Here is a 22,221-nt window from a genome sequence, read left to right as displayed (position 1 = left end):
GTTGCCTTGACCGTCGCCCTGTCTTGGACCCGAGGTGCAGTCCTTAGTACGGCGAAACGTGACGGGTTTCTCCTTGGTGACGTCTTCAGTGCCTCAGTTAAGTATTTAGTGGTTGCTAGCTGGTTATTTCGTGAGGGTTGTTAAAATCCTTTTTGGTTCTTAGTTTGGTTTGGTTTCGTAAGATTATCACTGGTTGTTCTGAGTACGATAATCTATTTGGTTTAGTTTGGGTATCGATACATCAGTTCGCTTTTGGTAGGCCTAAGTTCTTGGTTCAGGTGCACATATCTGTTTCGTGTTTTGTTTGTTCTGTGTTCCGGATTGCAAAATGGTAAGTCGGAGAAATTGTATGTTGTCATGTTTTGGTTGCAGCAGTGATTCACGATTGGAGGACTCATGTCTGGTTCCTCCGATTGGGACTCCCTTATACGACCTGTACTGTAAGCATGGTGTGGGTCCTATATCTTATAATGAGGTGTGGGTCCGCTATACGAAAAAGGATGGTGTCCTTAGTTGGCCACTGCATGGTAGTTTTGAACCCGAAATCCTTGATAATTTAGAAGCGAAATTGTTTAGGAAGAAAGCCCGGCCGGCAATGTTTGATTCTTTCCGTTACTGGCGAAAAGAATCTAAACAGAGAGAAATTAAAAGGTTAAAGAAAGAACAGAAAGAGCAAGACGAATTGACTTTAGAGCAAGCGGCTAAGCAGCTGCAAGTCAACGAGTCTGAGAAGGCCATAGAGGTGGCCATTAGAGAGCATAATTTAGCGATTGACAAGTGCTATCCTGCCTTGCCATCGAAAACAACTAAGATACTGGAGGACCCCGAAAACGATCCTCTGTTGTCTTATCTGTTAAGGTCACCTCCACCGTATGCACAGGGTGCTACGGCTCCACCTTTACCGAATATTCAACTGCCGGTTGCTGGACAACCTGGTATTCCTGCTCCTGCCCCTCAGAATCAAGCTCCTGTACCTCCTGTGGTCAATGTGAATATTCCTACGGCACCTCCTCTTCCTGGATTGCCGACTTCTATACCTGTATCTGTATCGCTTACACCTACTGTTCCACAAACTATCTTCCTCGATACTCCTACTGTTCCACTATCTGTTCCTACTTCTACTGTGTTCTCTGCGTCTGCTAGTGTGTTGACTCCACTTTCTGTTCGTCGAAGAATCACTGATTCTGTTTCCAGCATTCTGTCTCCCCTCTATAAAACTTTAATCAAGACTCCTACTTCTGACTCTGTTCAAAGACGTAGTCAGCTTCCGAGTACTGAGGAACGGGGAATTTTAGATTCTACGGCTCTCAGATGGATTTCGAAGAGTAGGAGATATAGCACGAGAGATGTACTAGATACATTTATGCAATGGAATGAACCAACGCAACGGTATGTCTTTGACGAGATGTGCTCGCTGTTACGTGAGGAAGTAGAAGAAGATGATGTTGAATCGAATTTAGAAGACTTAATTAAGGTTCAGAAAGAGTTTGCTGCAGGAATGATAGTAGGTCAAAATATAAAAGAAGCGATGGAGCTGATTTTAAGTTATAGAAATGATCCATCACTTCGTTCACCAAGAGACTTAGAGAAAAGTAGTATGAAGCTAAAATCGCCAATATCCAATGAGGGAGGTACCTCCAATTTGGCGTGATGCTGTGCAAGCTGATTTGGCAAATGGTATTGCAGCCGCTCCGGCCCAATTCCAAAGAGTGTGGATACACATTCCATGGAAACGAGCCGAAGTACTAGCAGTGAAGCAGGCCTTGCCAGACCCGCGTAAGAATCCTGCCGGATACTATAAGGAATTAACACAGACAGTTGAGGCTTGTGTAATGAATCTGGCAGACATTGATATGTTATTTGGTAATGTAGTTCCGCAACCAATTTGGGCTAAAATTCGAAAAGAGAATCATCCAGTTGCCCTACGTGGTGATTGGGCAGCTATCATTGCAGCGGATGGTCAGCAAATAGGTGGTTCCAAACCCGAACCCCTAATTGCTAATCTTCCAGGTAGAATAATCGACTTAATGAAGACTCTGATGCCCGCATTGCGTGTTAATTGGGACAAGTTGTCCGCATGCAGGCAAAAGAAAGACGAAAGTGTCTCCGACTTTTTCACGAGGTTCGAAGAGACTTTTGTAGATCATAGTGGTCAGGATATGAGCACAGAAGGAGGACAGAGACTGTTTGTCAATAAATTCGTACATAATTTGCTACCTGAGCTATGCAACAAATTAAAAGATTCCGAGAGTGCGTGGGCTGTTTCTACAACTGCGCAAATACTTGCAACTGCACAGTATTATGAAAATAGGGATAAAGAGGAGAAAGAAAAATCAGATAAGAAAACGAAAGACTTAAAGACTAAAGTTCTCTTGCAACAAGCGTATCCGCCTCGTACGAGTCAGACTAATCCGCAACAAGGGTCATATCAAAGGACAGATTATAATTCACCTAGGCCTCAATATCAGTGGAATCAGTGTGCGTACTGTAAGAAAGAAGGTCACTACAAAAATGAGTGTCCAGTCTTAGCGCAAAATAACGCAGCAGCAGCTCAGAGAGGTTGTGGTGGTTTTGTGCAAAATTCTAGAGGTCGAGGGCGAGGTGCTATGCCTCCACAGAAGAATGACCGCCCTTCCAATCACTTTGATCAACGAAATGGACAGTCTGCTCAACAAAATAGATCTCAACAGTATCTTGTTGAAGACTATTGTGAAGTGGATGAGGGATTTCAGCAAAATGGGTACTAGGACAGCCATGGACAGAGAGAGGGAGTAGTATCAGTTCCAGTGGATCAGAGTGGGCCTTATGTCGCAGTAGCAACATCAGGTGTAGTCGAACAGTTTCTGTTGGATACTGGTGCCGCAAAAAGTTCTATCATTCATGCAAAACTCCCTGGCGCACCTTTGTCCGGCTCAACAAATGTTTCTGTAGGTTTTTCAGGCGCCCCTGTTTACAACCCCATATCTGGTCCTTTGTCTATTTCTGTTGGACCGTGTCAATTGAAAGCACCCCTGATTTTGACGACGGGTTGTAATGAAAATCTGCTTGGTTTAGACTTGTTGAAACGCCTATATGCGACATTGTACTGTTCTCCGGAAGGAGTACAGCTTACATTGGGCAAAAGAATCACCTCTCCGATGTACTTGTCAATGGATGCACTCCCACCAGAGCTGCGTTCGCTCCCCGATACTCTTTGGGCGACTGGTCCTAATGATGTAGGCCTTTTGGAAATACCACCATATGTAGTCACTTTGAAAGCAAATGTAAAATTTCCAAGAATTCCTCAATACAAAATATCTAGTGAAGGTGAACGTGCACTTTTATTGATTGTACAAGATTTGATTAAAAAAGGTGTGGTTGAAGAAACTAGAGGAAACGTCTGTAACAGTCCTGTATTACCGATTTTGAAACGAACTGATCCTACAAAGCCTCCAGTGTATAGGTTTGTCATTGACCTCAGAGAAGTTAATAAGATTGTGGTCCCGCAGTTTCCTGTAGTTCCAGACATCACTGCCTTGTTAACATTGATTCCTGCTACAGCCACATGGTTTTCAGTCATCGACTTGAAGAATGCCTTTTTCAGCATTCCGATAGCCGAGGAAAGCAGAGATATTTTCGGCTTCTGTCTAGGAGGTCGAAGTTTCAGGTTTAAACGCGCTCCACAAGGCTATTGTGAGAGCCCATCCATTTACAGTCAGGCATTAAAAAGTCAGTTAGATTCCTTTGTCCTTCCTCCAGGCTCTGCTCTAGTGCAGTATGTAGACGATCTTTTAGTGGCTGCCGATGACAAGGAAACTTGCAAAGCAGCTACGATTTCGTTATTGCATCATTTGTCCAATTTGAATCACAAGGTATCACCTTCGAAAATGCAATACTGCTGCCAAGAAGTGACCTACCTAGGTCATCTCTTGTCAAAGGAGGGAAGGAAGTTGACCCCAGAGAGAATAAAAGCAATTACGCAAATGAGTGTTCCCCGCACGCAGAGAGAAGTACGTGCCTTTTTAGGTATTACCTCTTACTGTAGGCAGTGGATCCCAAATTTTTCTCTTTTAGCAAAACCGTTGGTAGCTTTGACTGGGAAAAATGTTCCGAGTCCGGTGCCATGGTCTGATGAATGTCAGGAGAGTTTTTCTGAGTTACGAAAAGCATTATGTTCAGCTCCTGTATTGGGTACACCTGATTACAGCAAGCCATTCACGCTCTATGTTCACGAGAGAGAAGGTTGCGCGTTGAGTGTTCTGACACAGACATTTGGGGATAAACAACGCCCTTGTGCGTATTTTTCATCAACATTAGATCCGGTAGCTAGAGCGTTACCTAGTTGTTTGAGAGCTACAGCGGCAGCTGCGGCTTCCATTCGACAATCTGCTGGTTTGGTGATGAACAACATGCTAGTGGTTATGGTTCCTCATGCTGTGGATACACTCATGAATCGAACCAAGACACAACACCTTACCAGTGCGAGATTATCTGGTTACGAGCTGACATTACTAGCAAGTCATATTCAGATCAAAAGATGTAATGTATTGAATCCAGCAACGCTGTTGCCGGCTAATCAAGAGTCGAGTGATTCCTAGCCCCATGATTGTTGTTTTAGAACGGAGGAAGAGACAAAAGGACGAATTGATTTAAAAGACACTCCATTGTCAGATCCAGATGGCACGCTGTATGTGGATGGGTCATGTTTTAAATTGGAGAATGGTGATGTGACTGCTGCCTACGCAGTGACAACTTTGAAGACGATTGTGGAGACTGCAAGAGTGAGTCAGAATTCTGCCCAAGCTGCAGAATTAATAGCTCTAACAAGAGCGTGTGTTTTAGCTAAGGGAAAGAGAGTGAATGTGTTCACAGATAGTCAGTACGCATTTGGCGTGGCCCATAGTTTTGGCCGTTTGTGGAAAGAAAGAGGTTTCATTACGTCCCATGGGACTAAGATTCAACATGGTCAGCTAGTTAACGACTTGTTGGAATCTCTAACCTTGCCGACTGAAGTTGCAATTGTGAAATGCAGTGCTCATAAAGCAATCACGGATGATGTTGGTCGTGGGAATGCTTTTGCTGATGAAACTGCTAAACAGACAGCTAGAGATATGATGAGTAGAATGCTACGTCTGCAAGATGGATTAATGAGTCTGGGATGTGTGAGGATACAGTGGAAAGTGTGAAAGAGATTCAGAAAGAGGCAACTGAAGAGGAAAAACGTGTATGGAGAGAAAGTACGGGCAAGTTGGATTCGAGTGGGTGTTGGATTGACTTGTCGGAACAACGGTGTTGGATGTTGCCTGATGCGTATGTGCTTGCAGTGGTGACGATGGCGCATGGAGTAGCGCATATAAGTTCTAAAGGAATCTGTAAGATGTTGGCTCCAGTCTGGAAGAATGATGGGATCAGTAAATGTGCAGAGAGAGTGGTGAAAAATTGTATGGTATGCCTGATGCATAATCCTGGCAAGGGAACTCCAACTCCTGCTGGTCACTTCGCTCCTCCTTCCTGCCCCTTTGAAGTGATTCAGTTAGACTTCATTCACATGGATCGATGTAATAATTTGAAATACGTCCTGGTGGTAGTCTGTGCTTTTTCCAGATGGATCGAAGCATATCCACTAAAGGACAATACTGCCCTATCAACTGCCAAAATTCTTCTCAAAGAATATTTCCCTAGGTTCGGAATGCCACGGATTGTATGGTCAGATAACGGAAGTGAGTTTATAGGGAAAGTTATGCAGAGTGTGTGTGCCGGTTTGGGCATCAAACAGAAGTTCCACAGTGCAAACCATCCCCAGTCTGCTGGTTTGGTTGAGGGTTACAATGGCACCCTCAAACTAAAACTAGCTAAAATACAGGCATCCACGGGTTTATCCTGGCCAGACGCACTACCCTTGGCTTTGTTATCAACAAGAGCAACTGTACATTCTAGAGTAGGGCTTAGTCCCTATGAAATTGTTTTTGGCCGTCCGGCAAATGTGTGGGGAGTGCCTAGGCCGAAGGAGTTTTGTTCTCTGGAATATCCTATGTTAATCGATTACCTTTACGACTTGACTGCTAAATTGAGTCTTATTCACCAACAGGTTTTCGATGCATTGCCAAAGCCTCCGGAGAGTCCAGGGCATCAGCTGAAACCCGGTGATCACGTTGTGATCAGAAACTTCGCGAGGACGAAGAACCTTCAGCCAAGATTCGTCGGCCCCTTCCAAGTACTGCTTGCGACAAGAACCGCTGTTCGTGTAGCTGGTCGCAAGCACTGGGTACATGCGTCCCATGTTAAACGTGTGCCTCTACCACTTCCTTACGACGACTGGGTGAAGAAGGGAATTGGTGCCTCCGAATTTGAACAAACGCCAAAGTTCATCCCTTTCAGCGATGCCGAATTGATTACCGACACTCCGAACTCTGACTCTCCTCCTGAAAAGACTCCTTTGAACTCTGAACATTTGTCCTCTGCACCAGAAAAAACTCTGTCATCTGCGAACCTGAACACTGCAACAGCTACTAGTGAAACGTTATTTGCCGATCAAACAGTTCCTGCAAAGCAAAGATATAACCTACGACCTCGTAATATGGACAAATAAAGCAGGCAACTGCCTATTGTGATATTTTGAAATTTTGAACTTTTTGCCTTCAGCCAGGAAGTTTGCTATTGTTTTATTGTTTTTAAAAATTGCCTTGCCGTCTGGGTAGCCGTAGGGTCGTGGCTGTGTGCCTAGTTGAATCTGCGGGGGTCTGACACAAGGTCGATCTTTCTGTTGGTTCTGGGAACTCCCAGGGCTGATAGAGGCATTTTCATCTACGTACACATCATCAGTGGTCGCGAGCGGATTGTAGAAGATGGAGCTTCCTGCGCTGCAACGAGAAAATGTGATTTATGTTCGCAGAAACAGACTTTACAGAATTCTTCACAGCAAATGCTTTTTGATACAATGTGCCATTACATTTTTGATTGTTTTGATAACGTTGGTGGGTGGAATCGTCTTTGGTATGGGTTTGATTTTTATGCCAGTAACCACAGTACCTCCCCTTGATCCTGCTACTTCTACTGTTTCTTCTATACACTCTTTTCACTCATTTCCTGAACATGAGCAAGCTCGACGCTCAGAATTCATTAATAACACTTTTGTACAGCTCTTGCACCAACACCAACTGGTAGTTAACACTACAGACTGCTGGGTGTGTGGCTTGATACCCCACACCATGGATAAAGGTATTCCCTATTTGGTTTTGCCTTTTAGCTACAATGGATCATTTCAGGCCCTTCAAACCATCTTTGCTTATGCCCTTGAAACCTATCCTCCACGTCCACCACGGTCCACTAAATATAACTCTGCCAACAAAGCTTTAGTCCAGGGAATTATTGACATGATCAAGGACGTCAATAATACTCCATCTTACCCTAGAGACGAATTGCGAGTATATTTAAGTTGGAACTCTTCAGAGTATCGCCTTAGTTTGGGAGAAAGCAAGCGCAAAAGCTCAACTCCAATCTGGGTCGTACCTCACCGAGGTCAGGTCTGTTTGCAAGGTAATGGGAGAAATCCGAGAGCTCAGCTAGGGAGGAGTGAGTGCGTAGAGACTTACGTGTTTCCGTCTAACTCTTCCCCTGCTTTTCTTACTGCTAGGGGTACCTACTTCATTTGTCGAGACAGAGCTTATACATGGTTGCCTGCTGACTTTTCAGGTTCATGTTATATTGCTTGATTGTTGCCTCCAACATACACTGCTTCATCCGATTATCACAAGACCAGAGTAGCAAGAGGTGTCTTCAGCAAGGAAGATACCGCTGGTCAGGAAGCTGGAGACTTCTTCAAAGGCTTCCTTCCGTTCTGGGGGCCTATGGCCAATAGTAGAAACATACGTCAGCTAACACGGGTAGTTGAATCTACTATCACCGAAACTGCTGGTGCCCTTAGCAATTTGACAGCTGAGCTTCAGGCGGATAGACTCATGACGTTGCAGAACCGTATGGTTCTAGACGTAATACTTGCAGATCGAGGTGGGGTATGCAGAATGATCCAATCGAGCTGCTGTGTCTTTATTCCTAATAATGCTCCAACAGTCTATGAGGCGATCTCGAAGCTACACAAGATTTCCGATTCTATTCATGTAGACAAGGGAAACTGGTCCTTCATGGAGTGGTTTTGGACTCTGATATCAGCGTGGGGATGGAAGGTTCTGATGGTCATTGGTGTCATCTTAGTATTCCTATTCTCATGCTGCCTGATTATCCAGTGTGGTCCTGCTCTGTGTAGTCTTTGTGCTGCAACCTGTTTTAGGAAACCACCTGCGTTTGGAGAAAAGGCGCGAGAAAGGATGATGATACAACAGCATGTCACTGACCTGATGAGCATAGAATTAGACTCTGACATAGACTGAGTAATTGCCTATGTAAGGGCAAAAGGAGGGTCTGAGGTTCCGTGACGATTTGAACCCGTGTTTTCAATATTGTCGGAAATACATAATATTGGTATCAGCGAACCGCAAATGATCCATTTAGCATATCCTGGTGTTTTCGCTACGCTACGAGCAAGAGTACTCCTGTTACAAACACATTTCTGATCTACCCATGGCATCCATCTTAGATCATGGCAGCCATTTTGTGTTTCTTGCCCTCACATACGCAATAACCTCTGATCACTTCATTTCAATTAAGGACACGTAGGCTTAGCCGGCGATTCACCTCTTTAGTGACACGTACACCTTGGAACAGAACACGCTGTAGCTGCATGACTCGACAAAGGCTGCCTCCTCCGCCCGAGGCCAGCCCTACTGAACTGGTTCTCGTGTCCATTGTCCCGATCATGATTAGGCGGCCGAAGCCGGTAGCCTTGCCCATTTACAACCCACAAACATCCCTTATCCCACTTTCCTATCTTCCACACCTGGCTCCGTTCCTTTCTTTCTGAATCTTTATTAGGGGGAGGTAACGAAATTTACGATGAGGCGGTCCGGCTCTTGAATGCAATATTGACAAGGGATTGTGATGAACTAGTGGGAACCCCTCTTCGTAATGTTTGGCATCAGATATTATCGACGGTTCCTGTGTAACGCCAAATATTTATTGTTTAGGACACAAAGGTTTGGGAATGTACTAATATCTAAAGAATTTGCCTGAAGCCCAATTTTTAGTATATAAGGAGCAACCCTCTTTGTACAAATCGAACAGGCTCCTAGAATCTGCCCGTGTGTAGTTTCTGTGACTTCTGTGTCCCTGCAGTAATAAACCTTTGGTCTTTGACGCCACCATCGAGAAGCCCGTGTTTCTGTTTATTTGTGCACCAAGGCAGGTGGAACTCCGGGGTCTTCGGCTGTTGTTCCCTGACACCTCTGGACGGAACCAAAAAGTCCAGAACTCCACACTGCGGGCTTGTTGTGCAGACTGATTCCAGAAACCCCCACCGGATATGTTGGCCTGTATACCAGCTAGCTCACAGTGCCACTAGAAACTCCTCAAACCAAGGAGAGAATAGTTCTTGAAAACTATCAAACATGACAACCCTGATCCCTCAGGATCGTGGAAACTCGTGCTCACTTAGTCTCAGAGAGATAAACAGAATAAACAGTAGGGACGTCTTCAATAAGCATTTATTAAACAGTTGTTACTAAAGTGTAAAATAGGTGTGCTGAAACAACCATTAGACAGTAACAGATATAGATGATGTTTTTCTCATTTTTGTGTAATGAAGTCTGAGCGCATATTCATGGCATCCATTTTGTATTCAATGGATGTGAGGCTGTGGCGCATATTTAATAGCAATGCCTTTATATCCTAGTCCTGTGTGGGAGCAGAGACAGGGATTCCCTCTTCTCTTTGTGAAGCTGTACCCTCAGTCTCACTGGATCGTTCTTCAGGGTGGGAAAATGCAGCTTAGATTGCTTGCCCTCTGTTTGGCCCATGGTGTATTCCACTGCGTGGCGCAGACAGACCCCCCTGAGAAGCCCAGCAGAGGTTGTTCACTGTATCTGACTGTAGGGAGGCGGTGGGTGAGCAAGGAGGCTAAATAACACTGCCCCTCTGTTCCTCAGCGTGGTAGTTTTATGGCCAGTCTCTGCTGCCCCCCCAGGATAGCATCTCTATTCAGGAAATTAAGGATTTTAGTAATAACTCGGTGCAGCCCTGCACCAAGGAGGGCCGCCTCACCAGAGCCCTATGGGTATGTTCTACAACCAAGGAGGAGGAGAGAGACTCCGGGGATACAGTTGCCCTAATCAGTTGAACGAGGAATTTGTCCACTGACTCACCCTCGTAGCCTTCAGGAAACCCACAACCCGTAGGATGCCATGATGGGCACGGCCCTCTGCATCCTCTGCCCGTGCAGCCAGCTACTTAGTCACGGTCGTGTGGCTGTGTAAAAGTTGTGACATCTTCGACATTAGATACCCTAGTCTCAGTTTCTGTGATCCCTTCCGCAGATCTTCACACAGTACATTGACATCTGAGCCACTGCACCAATTTTTGCGTCCAACATTTCCCTCGATTGGGTGATGGCTGCCAGCAGTGCTCCGTTATCGGGACCGGCATTAGGGCCTCCCCCGATACCTCCCCCAACACCCCCCCCCTCCCCCGGGGATATAAGCCGCAGCAGACCCAGTAAAATGATTCATGGTGCTTTGCCTTTTGTCATGGTGAAACTACTTCAGGTGCCCAATCCAGACAGTCCAGGTGTCGCAGGAACCCCTGACCCACCAGACCTGGCTATTTAATCAATAAGTTTGTGCCCTGAATCCTGTGTATCCCAGAGTATCTCACAGCGCCTAGACACCCCAGGGTATTAGCTGCGCATTAAAAATCCCATAAATAAATAAAAATAAAATAAATCAAGAACCCCCCCAGATCTCAGTCCCAAGGGTGCAGCACGAGCAGTCAGTAAAGGAAAGCGGACAAAATGGTCGCTGAGATGCTTACTCAAATAACGGAGCCAAGAAGGTCTAAGGTATGGGGAGTCACAGGAGCAGGACTGCCCGCACCACAGGCCGCACCAAGGCCCTACTCAGCAGCCACCACGATCAGGAGTCCGCCTGCAGCAAGGACAATCAATCAATCAGGGGTTTATAAAGCACCAGCTACTCACCCGGAATGGGTCTCAACGTGCTGGTGGAGAATAGGCGGGAGGTGGGTTCCGCAGATTCCGGAGGTTCACTGAGTTCCTTGGAAGAGCCACGTCCGGGTGAATTCTGAGCGCAAGGGGCTACCAGTCGGCGCTTTTAGCTGGCTCACCGGATAGTTGTAATGGATATAGGGGAAAGATTATTCAAGTGGCAGTCGGGGCTCTAGCAAATGTGGCCATCTTGGGTGTTGGCTAGCCACGCCCCCTGTTCTGCTTTTCTTGATCAGAGTTACCGTTGTGAGGGAGAGCTGGGCCGAGCGGAGAGAGTGCTGGGGAGCGTGGAACACAAGGCGGTTCAGGTTGTGTTCAAGTTAAGGACTAGTCTAGCGGCAGCGTTCTGGAGTTTGCGGGTGAGGTTCTTGTTGATCACAGCAGTGGGTCCACAGAAGGTTTTTTTTTCAGGAGGGTTGATCTCAGCATGTTTCAAGTCGTCGGGGAAGGAGATGGTCTCGAAGGAGCGGTTGATGACACGCTGAATCTCGGGGCGATGATATGCGGCTTTGCCGTAGATGTGGTGGGGCAGGGGTCCATGGGGGCACCGGAGTGGGTTTCTTCATTTTCCTCCAGTGTGCAGAGGGGTGCCGGTATTTTCAGGCCGGGGCCCTTCAGTGTGCAGAGGGGGGCTGGTAGTTTAAGGCTGGGGCCCTTCAGTACAGAGGGCTGATGGTATTTTAGGGCTGGGGCCCTTCAGTACAAAGGGGTGACGGTACTTTAAGGCCGGGACATTCAGTGCGCAGAGAGGTGCTGGAACTTTAGGGCCGGGGCCCTTCGAGCGCAGAGGGGTACCGGTACTTTAAGGCCGGGGCCCTTCAGTGCAGAGGGGTGCTGGTACTTTAGGGCCGGGGCCCTTCGAGCACAGAGGGGTACCAGTACTTTAAGGCCGGGACCTTCAGTGCAGAGGGGTGCTGGTACTTTAGGGCCAGGGCCCTTTGAGCACAGAGGGGTGCCGGTACTTTAAGGCTGGGGCCCTTCAGTGCAGAGGGGAGCCTGTACTTTAAGGCTGGGGTCCTTCAGTACAGAGGGGTGCCGGTACTTTCAGACCCGGGCCCTATGGTGCAGAGAGTGCCGGTAGTTTCAGGCCGGGCCCTTCAGTGCGCAGAGGGGTGCCAGCATTTTAAGGCCCGGGCCCTTCGGTGCAGAGGGAGCCAGCACTTTAAGGCCGGGGCCCTTTAGTGCAGAGAGTGCTGGTACTTTAAGGCCGGGGCCCTTCAGTGCAGAGGGTGTCGGCACTTTATGGCCAGGGCCCTTCGGTGCAGAGTGAGCCAGCACTTTAAGGCCGGGGCCCTTCAGTGTGCAGAGAGGTGACGGTACTTTAAGGCTGGGGTCCTTCAGTACAGAGGGGTGCCGGTACTTTCAGGCCGGGGCACTTCAGTGAAGAGGGGTGCTGGTACTTTCAGGCCCCTGGCCCTTCAGTGCGCAGATTGGGGTCAGTACTTTCAGGCCGGGGCCCTATACTGCAGAGAGGGGGCCGGTACTTTCAGGTCGGGCCCTTCAGTGTGCAGATGGGGGGGCCGGGGCCCTTCAGTGCAGAGAGGTGCCGGTACTTTAAGGCTTGGGCCCTTCCGTGCAGAGGGGTGCCGGTACTAAAGGCCGGGGCTCTTCAGTACAGAGGGGGGCCGGTAATTTAAGGCCCGGGGCCCTTCGAGCGCAGAGGGATGCCGGTACTTTAAGGCCGGGGCCCTTCAGTGCAGAGGGTGTCGGCACTTTATGGCCAGGGCCCTTCAGTGTGCAGAGGGGGGACCGGGGCCCTTCGGTGCAGAGGGGTGCCGGTACTTTCAGGCCAGGGCCCTGCAATGCAGAGGGGTGCTGGTACTTTAAGGCCGGAGCCCTTCAGTGTGCAGAGAGGTGACGGTACTTTAAGGCCGGGGCCCTTCAACGCTCAGAGGGGAGCCGGTACTTTCAGGCCGGGGCACTTCAGTGCAGAGGGGTGCTGGTACTTTCAGGCCGGGGCCCTTCAGTGCGCAGAGGGGTGCCGGTACTTTCAGGCCGGGGCCTTTCAGTGCGCAGAGGGGTGCCAGCATTTTAAGGCCCGGGCCCTTCGGTGCAGAGGGAGCCAGCACTTTAAGGCCGGGGCCCTTCAGTGCAGAGGGTGCTGGTACTTTAAGGCCGGGCCCATCAGTGCGTAGAGGGGGGCCGTTACTTTAAGGCCGGGGCCCTTCAGTGTGCACAGGGGGGGCCGGGGCCCTTCGGTGCAGAGGGGTGCTGGTACTTTCAGGCCAGGTCCCTGCAATGCAGAGGGGTGCTGGTACTTTAAGGCCGGAGCCCTTCAGTGTGCAGAGAGGTGACGGTACTTTAAGGCTGGGGTCCTTCAGTACATAGGGGTGCCGGTACTTTCAGGCCGGGGCACTTCAGTGCAGAGGAGTGCTGGTACTTTCAGGCCCGGGCCCTTCAGTGCGCAGATTGGGGTCAGTACTTTCAGGCCAGGGCCCTATACTGCAGAGAGGGGGCCGGTACTTTCAGGTCGGGCCCTTCAGTGTGCAGAGGGGGGGGCCGGGGCCCTTCAGTGCAGAGAGGTGCCGGTACTTTAAGGCTTGGGCCCTTCCGTGCAGAGGGGTGCCAGTACTATAAGGCCGGGGCTCTTCAGTACAGAGGGGGGCCGGTAATTTAAGGCCCGGGGCCCTTCGAGCGCAGAGGGATGCCGGTACTTTAAGGCCGGGGTCCTTCAGTACAGAGGGGTGCCGATACTTTAAGGCTGGGGCCCTTCAGTGCGCAGAGGGGGGCCGGTACTTTAACCCATTGCGTGCGTGCGTTGGCCAACGGCCGTCATGAGCACTACCTTTGTTGTGCTGTGCACGTCCGTTGGCCAACCAGGCCCTGCCCGTGCACGGAAACGTCCGCACTTTGGCAGATTCTACGCCACGGTAAAAGGGTTAAGGCCTGGGCTCTTCAGTGCCCAGAGGGGGGGGCGGTACTTTCAGGCTGGGGACCTTCGGTGCGAAGAGGGGTACCGGTACTTTAAGGCCCAGGCGCTTCAGTGTGCAGAGGGGGGCTGGTACTTTCAGGCAGGGGCCCTTCAGTGTGCAGAGGGGGGCCGGTACTTTTAGGCCGGGGCCCTTCAGTGCAGAGGGGTGCCGGTACTTTAAGGCCGGGGCCCTTCAGTGTCCTGGGGAGGACCAGGACTTTCAGGCGGGGGCCCTTCAGTGCAGAGGGGTGCTGGCAGTGGCGGTTCTACCATGGGGGCGTTTGGGCGCCGCCCCCCCTGCTTTCTCGCCGTGTGAGAAGAAGGCAGAAACAAATGGTAGTTATTTATTTATAACTACCATTTGTTTCTGCCTGCCCTTCTCGCACGTCGAGAAAGCAGTCAGCAGAACAGAACTTCCTGTTGTTACTCGAGCCTCAGGGCAGGGGGGAGTGGCTTGACCAATGTTGTTAATACTGACTGTTTGGACAGCCTGAGAGGCTGTCCAAACAGACCGTATTAGCAACAGTGGGCAAGCCGCTCCCCCCAAGCCACCTCCCACTCTCCGTTCTGCAGGATGCAGACTAAGAAAAATGATGAGGTTAGGGCAGCCGGCCGAACCAATCAGCGCCGGCTGCCATGGAGGGGAGGGAGGCTGCCTGCAGCCTTCAGTGACGACGAGAGCCCACACGAGTAGAAGCGCGGGAAGGCAAGGTAAGTTTTTTATGTTTATTTGCCATTTGCCAGACATGTGTTTGTTTTGCTTAGCTCGCGCGATGAGGGCTAAGCCTAAGAAATGCCGTGTGTTTAGGATGGGGCAGGATCTTTCAGGGTAGGGTACTTCATCTTGTGAAACCATGGCCCCTCGCGCTGTGCAACTTGAGCGGTGAATAAATCGGTGCCATCTACAGGATTAGTACGAAACACAGCTGCTACATGTCCCGTTCTCTTAATATTCATCAGCTTTGCACCGTTCCGCTCTCACTTAAAACAGATATATGGATGTTTTCTTAACTTTGAGCGCTCGGTCTGTGAAGTCTGCAGGAGGCGCAGAACCCGTTTAGAAATGTATAATTGTTTGTAATAAGGCCCTCAGAATCAGGTAACAGGCGAACAGGGAGTGTGGGGCCGGCGGGGAGGTGCACCCAGGAGAGTGCTACAACCACGAGGAGGGCAGAGGCGAAGACGGGCCAGAGAGGGAAGAACGAGGGTGTCTGAGAGCTGCACCTCTCTTGCAGCATCCGGCACCAATCAGTGCAAGAGGATTAAACAGCAGGCAGAGGTGACCAGGGACCAGATGAGGAGAGTTTCCTTAGCCCTCAACACCCCTTTCTGGGTAGCTGGCACCCTGTGCTCTGTGGCAGAATCTCCACCAACACTTATATGGCAATATATAAATGGGCGGGTTGAAGGTAAGGGGGTTCTCAGCAGCCTTTATGAGTGTCTGTCAGCCTATTTCTACCCAGTGCGGCCAGCCTACTTGCGCGGCGTGGCTGTGCCTTGCGTTGTAAAAGTACGGAGGTTAGTAATAGGTTAGGGCTGTTTGCTGCACTAGGACTTTGTAGCTGTGTTCAGTTGTGTGCTTCCTGCAGAGTTCCCCTTTTTTAGCTGCAAAACAAAACACTTTCTCCTTTCTCAGTGTCAATGTCTGGTTTGATATTTAAGTGGCAGCGCCTTGTTAAAAGACAGGGTAATGGAGGGTACGTGAGCTAGTATGTATGTGCATGTGCAGCATTATACATAATAAAATAAGCATTGTTCTGTATGTGTGCTGTGCAGTAAGATTCAGTGTTAAGACTCATACGCAACTTTTACGCCCTGCCACTTTTAAATGTCACCAGCCGCCACTGGGTGCTGGTACTCTAAGGCCGGGGCCTTTCAGTGCGCAGAGTGGGGCCGTTACTTTAACCCATTGCGTGCATGCGTCGGCCAACGGCCGCCATGAGCACTACCTTCGTTGTGCTGTGCACGTCCGTTGGCTGACGCGGCCCCGCCCGTGCACGGAAACTTCCGCACTTCTGCGGATTGTACGCTACAGTAAAAGGGTTAAGGCCTGGGCACTTCAGTGCGCAGAGGGGGGCAGGTACTTTCAGGCTGGGGCCCTTCGGTGCGCAGAGGGGTACCGGTACTTTAAGTCCCGGGCCCTTCGGTGCGCAGAGGGGGGGCTTGGGCCCTTCAGTGTGCAGAGGGGGGCCTGGGCCCTTCAGTGCGCGGAGGGGGCCTGAGTGTGTGCAAGCAAAGGAGCGTTGCCTGCAGATTTTTTATTTTAAATATAGCGCACCGAAAGCATTGGAGCGCTTTACGTGAGCGCCAGATACATTGCAGAAAGACACATTCATTTTCTGTAGGTGGTGGGGGGGGGGGAATTGTCATTTGTCAGTTGTCCAGGATCGTGGAGTGCGGAGCAGACGCAGACGTGAACCTTGTTCCTGAGCTCCACAGTCGGCAGCTCTTGTGTTATGGCACATCCTCTCCCTTAACCAACAGCTGCTTTGGCTTTTCCACTCTTATGCCTTCCAGTGGGAGTCCCTCACCCAGAGCTACCCCTGCTCCCCCCTCCCCATGTGCCCCCTCTCTCCTGGCTCCTCCTGTGCCCCCCTTCCCTGAATCCTCATGCGCCCCCCTCTCCTCTGGCCCTGGGCTGTCGGTGTTGATGCCCTGGGCTGTGGGAGTTGATGCCCTGGGCTGTGGGTGGCGATGCGCTGGGCTGTGGGTGGCGATGCCCTGGGCTGTGGGTGTCGATGCCCTGGGCTGTGGGTGTCGATGCACTGGGCTGTGGGAGTTGATGCACTGGGCTATCCGTGTCGATGCACGGGGCTGTCCGTGTCGATGCACGGGGCTGTCCGTGTCGATGCACGGGGCTGTCCGTGTCGATGCACGGGGCTGTCCGTGTCGATGCACGGGGCTGTCCGTGTCGATGCACGGGGCTGTCCATGTCGATGCACGGGGCTGTCCGTGTCGATGCACGGGGCTGTGGGTGTTGATGCCCTGGGCTGTGAGTGTTGATGCCTTGGGCTGTGGGTGTTGATGCCCTGGGCTGTGGGTGTTGATGCCCTGGGCTGTGGGTGTTGATGCCCTGGGCTGTGGGTGTTAATGCTGTGGGTGTTGATGCCCTGGGCTGTGGGTGGGCTGTCATGGGGCCTCGAGGCTGCAGACCACACCAGTCTGAGGGTCACAGAAGTGTCGACATCAGTCACTCACACAGGTCAAGAGGACACTGAGTCCAGGGGGGCTCCCTGGAGGGACCCTCTCCCCCAGTGGCGGTGCGTCCATTGGGGGCGTTGGGGCGTTGCCCCACTGTCCAGGACGACCGTCACTGCAGTGTCATGCGTGCCATTGCCATTCAATCGATTTATGATCAATGGGCTGTGTAACAAGAAGCACGCACCTGCACCAGCACAGAATCATGATTGGATTCGGACCTGACCTCATTGCGGAAGGGTGTGGGGGCGGGCCTGTTGCTTTGAAGCCTTTGAGTGACAGGCAGCGTGCGCTGTGACAGAGCACAGCCAGCTGAGCAGAAGGATGGCAGGGCAGCAGGCAGCAGTGTGCGCATTTTGGACAAGTCATTTTTATGACTTGCCCACGCATGCGCACACGCGCTGCAGTACCTCCCCTCCTCCCCCACCCCTAGCAGTCCGACAGGCAGGGACCCGGCTCCCCCGGGTCTCATTATGGGCAGTATTAGGCCTGCTCTTAGCCAATCTAGGCGCAGTGGCACTGTTAATGATGCGCCAGGATTGGCTGAGTTACCGGGCACACAGGATGGTTCCTTTCCGCGCGTGGGTGCGGCTGTGCTCAGTGCTGATGCACTGTGTAGGCCAATCACATGTGGCCATGGCAAGGCATGTAGTGGTGATTGGCCAATGTGGGCACGTCACCGCGCCTGGTGTGCCACCAGCAACACTACACAACAACAAGTAGAGTCACGAGGAGAAGAGTGAGCGCCGTAGATCTCGTGACTGGCAGCAATTCTATTCTTCTCTACTCAGTCTGCACTCTTCCTAAAACGTAAGTTTTTTATCACAGTCAGTCAGTGACTGTGTGTGTGTGAGTCAGTGCGTGTGTGGTGTGCATGCGCGGACCGGTGCGTGTGTGGGTGCCTGGTGGCATCTGGCATGTCATGATTTATTAAATCATTTCATAATGAGTAGTAAAGTTCTGAAAAAAATCACAGAAAACACAGGTCAAAACACAGGTCACAGTGAGCCTGCCCTTCCCTTTTGTTGTGCTGCAGAGTTTTCACACCCTAATCGTAATCCCGGGCTGGCGGCCTCTACAGAAACAAGTGTCAGGGCCTGGGCCGGCTCGCGACTGTCAATAAATGTAATACGCATACATTTGAGCCTCGGCAGTGTGCACCGGCCTGGAAGGGGGAGAAGAGGTATTTACTTCATCGCTGGTGATGGGCAGGTGGAATGAATGAATGAAACGATCCCTACTTTAGAGAGATGGGCCGGACGTCTCGGTAAACGAATGTGTGAAGAGACGGGGTAAGGCTGGAGACCGCATGCCGTCTGGAGTTAAGCTGCAACCACGGCAAAGGGGCACGCAGGTGGCACGCCACACCTAACTGTTTGAACTGCGCTTATGTTGGCATTGTACCCTCCGGTGCCCAGTCTGCCTGGATTTTAGACACAAACAAAACAAGAGGCAAGAATACTTGTCTTACCCACTTACGTATGTAGTATTAGTCTCTGGGCTCAACCCTCCTCCTATCCAGTGACGTCCTCTTGGGGGGTGGGGGTGAGGGCACAGCCTGCCTGCTGGCACCCAGACACCCCTTGGGGGGACGGAATGCCTCCCTCTCTAAACACTGGCTACACCAATGGGGTAGGTGGTAACGGTGGGTTGGATTCGGGCCCAGCCTTTTAGCATGGGCGAGCTGGGCCCAGGGCGCCAATTTTCTGAGGGGTGCCGGTCATGGGGCTGCGTACATTAAGATTATACCAACAGCAGCGCCCTTCTCACCTTGCTCCAGCCTTGTCTCTGCCTGTTCTTTTCTGTCTGATTTCCTAGTGTAAAGTGGTTTTAGTTTTTCATTGTTGTACAGCGGCGGGGGCTTAACACCCCTCTACCCCCTCCCTTGCCCTATCTTTACCCTCTGACCCCTGCTGGCACACATCAACAATTTCAAACACATCCTCTGCACGAGGCAACTAAGCTATCTGTGCTTTAGGTGAGCTGGGGGAGGTCGAGGGATGTTTGCGTTCAGGGGCCAGTCCCTGCTCACCCCCGTACAGACCACTGCACACAAAAGGGGCTTCCTGCTGCCTCATTGGATTCACTGCTATCAGCAAGAAAGCCACATTTCTCTCTGCCCACGCCCTGGGCATAACGCATCGCAAGGAAGGCGGGTGGGCTTTGAAGTTAATGAATGGCCCCGCAGCGCCACATTTCAGTTGTTGTCCACTTGCCCCTCAGCGCGTTTTTCCATAATTATCCTGCACCGATTCGCATGCACACCAAGCCTGGCCGCAGCCGCATACAGTATACTTATTCCCCCTAGGTCCAAAGTAAGTCTGGCCTGGCTGTTATCTTGAATCCCTACAAGCATCATCTCATCATCCCTACAAGCTCTCCTCGCTACCTGTCGAATAAACTGTAACTCTCCGGAGGCTCTAGACCATCTCGGAATGCGGAAAATCTTCTGCTTGAACCCCCCACTTTCAAGAAGGAAAGATCGATGGCCCAATCCTTTTCAGGCAACGCAGTGAGAATCTGGAACTCACTCCCGCCTCAGCTCCGGACTACCTCCTCCTCTCAGGCCTTCAAACTGGACCTTAACCCCTTGTCTGCTGATGACGGAACTGCTCCGTCATCAGCTGCGGTGGCGCTGTGCTGATGACGGAGCGGTTCCGTCATGGCCCGCTCGCTGCTCATGCGCGGCGCGAATTCCGCGCCTGCGCTGAGCGTTCTATTGAGCGGGGCGGGCCGTGACGGAACTGCTCTGTCATAAGCACAGCACCACCGACGCTGGTGACGGAGCGGTTCCGTCACCAGCATGCGCCCGCCGCGCGCCCGCCCCGCCCCCTTAGCACTGCGGCGGAATAGCCGCCGCAGTGAAGGGGTTAAAGTTCTCCTCCGCCAAAGACACCTCCAAGTCTAACTCACACCCTTGCCTTCGTCTGAAGGAAGACCTCCCATTATTGGAAAGTCTATTGGCCAGGGTTATGGTACCTCCTCCCCAGTGTGTTCTGATAGTTTAAATGTTAAGTAATATCCCAATACCGGTGTATGGTACCCTTTTGGAACTTGCACACGTCACTTTTGTCTTGTAACACACTGTTTGCTACCTAGCACATTTTGTTTGTTTTAGATACTTGCATAAGTGCCACCATTGCCTAGGTAACGTTTGTTCTTGTGCTGGAGTGTCTGCCTTTTATTGCAGTATTATACTTCTACTTGTATTTTGTACGTTTTTGTAACCTGCACCCTTATCACTTTTTTCTCCTATAATGCACCGATTGCTACCTCATGTATTTTGGTTGCTCACTAGTGTCACTTTTGATCCATGTAACTTATTGTTTGCTTTTGTATTTTGTTCCTCGTGTATCACTATTGGTCCTTTTGTGAAGCGCTCTGACACCTTCGGGTAAAGTCCGCGCTATATAAAATTGCATAAATAAATAAATCATGCATTAATCCGGGATCGCATTCATTCAAATCATGTATGGAGAGGAGACCGTTTTGCATAGGGTGCCAGGCGATGCATTATTAATCTTAGAGTCGGAGATCTGAGTGACTAACTTCAGAGAGATGTGAGGAGCAACTACAACAACGAGTACAGGTGAAAAGGTCAGCACTGCGGTAATGAGTGGGACTGGGAGAGTGAATATTAATAATGAAATAGGCTGACATCCTTCAGGGGCGGCTCTAGGCTCATGGTGGCCCTGGGCAGGGAGCGTAGGTAGGGGGCCCTGGAAGAGGGGGTCGGGGCGGAGCGCGGAGGCCAGTGAAGAGAGGGGTCAGGTTGTTTGGAAGTGGAACAGAGCCGGAGGCCGCCAAATCCTTGCCAAGAGCTACCACGCAAAAATGTATCCATCCTCAGAGGATTATTATACTATGGATATATATTGGCGTGGTGGCCCCTGGGGTTTGGTGGCCCTGTGCAAGTGCACAGCTTGCACATGCCTAAGGCCGCCCCTGCATCTTTGCCCCTGAGTGATATTCAGGAATTTCCAGTCATCATGTAACTGTGTGCAGTCTTCTTGTTATGGCTGTCTTGGCAGTGCGGTCGGGTTCTGTCAGAGCTGAAGACTTACGACTCCTAGCAGCACATCCACATGCTACGGTGCAGTATGAGAATGATTTTACGCCCCACTGCTTTCAAATGTCACCAGCCGCCACTGCTCTCTCCCCTCCCCGAGCCGCAGCGCGGACATCAACTCTTTGACTTACCTATCAGCCCCGGGGTCCGGGGTCCGCCTGTTGCTGGTCGAGGCTCCCTCCTCCTTGAGGGGTTCACCGTTCGAGGCTCCCTCCACCGTTCGAGGCTCCCACCGCTCTCATCGCAGGGCCGAGTTTCCCACGAATCCCATTGGTAACACACTTACGCAGCGCATACTGCAATTGGCTGGCATTGCGCGGTTCTGATTTGTTGTCTTAAGGCTGTCGCTCATTGGCTTGATCCAATGCACTCGCAAGAAAGATCGGCTCTGAGTAGATCAAACATATTGAAAACAGGAACTGCTGCCCTGAGTGATGCTGCCTTTCAGGGCGGGACCATGGGGGAGCATGGCGGTTTGTTTATGGAAGAGTACTGACCAGGGTCTCATATCCCACTCAGCTCTCTGCTGCCTATCAACACTATGACACGCATCACGTAGAAACCATAAACAAACCGCCACAGACTCTGCGTCAGGGGCCCTGGACCCAACTGGGTAGTTGTATCACTTGCCAGAGCCACGGGGGATGCGCAGAGCCCGGGGGTGAGAAGGACAATAACACAACGATTTTTTCTAAAATCTGACCTGGGGGCAGTGGGCAGTTTCCTTGATAACATTAGAGTCCATAGCGCCCTCACTACGTCACTTCCTGAGGCACAGCTGTAGACAGGACTCACCCCCCGGGCCGTGACAGACTCGGCATGCCCCTCTGAGTGGACAGGGAGAGCTGAAGAGGCTTCCAGTGTCATCAATAGAAATGGAAATATGTTTCTGGGAGGGTAGAGGGAGTCCCAGCAGAGTGACGCCCTTCAAAGGAGGGTGAATTGAGAGGTGTC

The 22,221-nt window shown here is 50.8% G+C and overlaps 1 protein-coding gene across 1 annotated transcript in view; it reads right to left on the bottom strand.

Moving 5' to 3' along the window:
• The window catches only part of LOC147725786 (uncharacterized), a 153,084-nt gene extending 131,606 nt beyond the window's left edge, over positions 1–21,478 (bottom strand). Inside the window, exon 1 of the mRNA XM_086959938.1 lies at positions 21,399–21,478. The gene's annotated coding sequence lies outside the window, so the exon portion shown is untranslated. The remainder of the gene's footprint in view (positions 1–21,398) is intronic.
• Positions 21,479–22,221: the final 743 nt, after the last annotated feature.

This window comes from Lissotriton vulgaris, chromosome 3_1 (assembly GCF_964263255.1).
Source record: "Lissotriton vulgaris chromosome 3_1, aLisVul1.2, whole genome shotgun sequence".
Taxonomy (NCBI): Eukaryota; Metazoa; Chordata; class Amphibia; order Caudata; family Salamandridae; genus Lissotriton; species Lissotriton vulgaris.
This window is presented reverse-complemented; position numbering and strand designations above follow the sequence as displayed.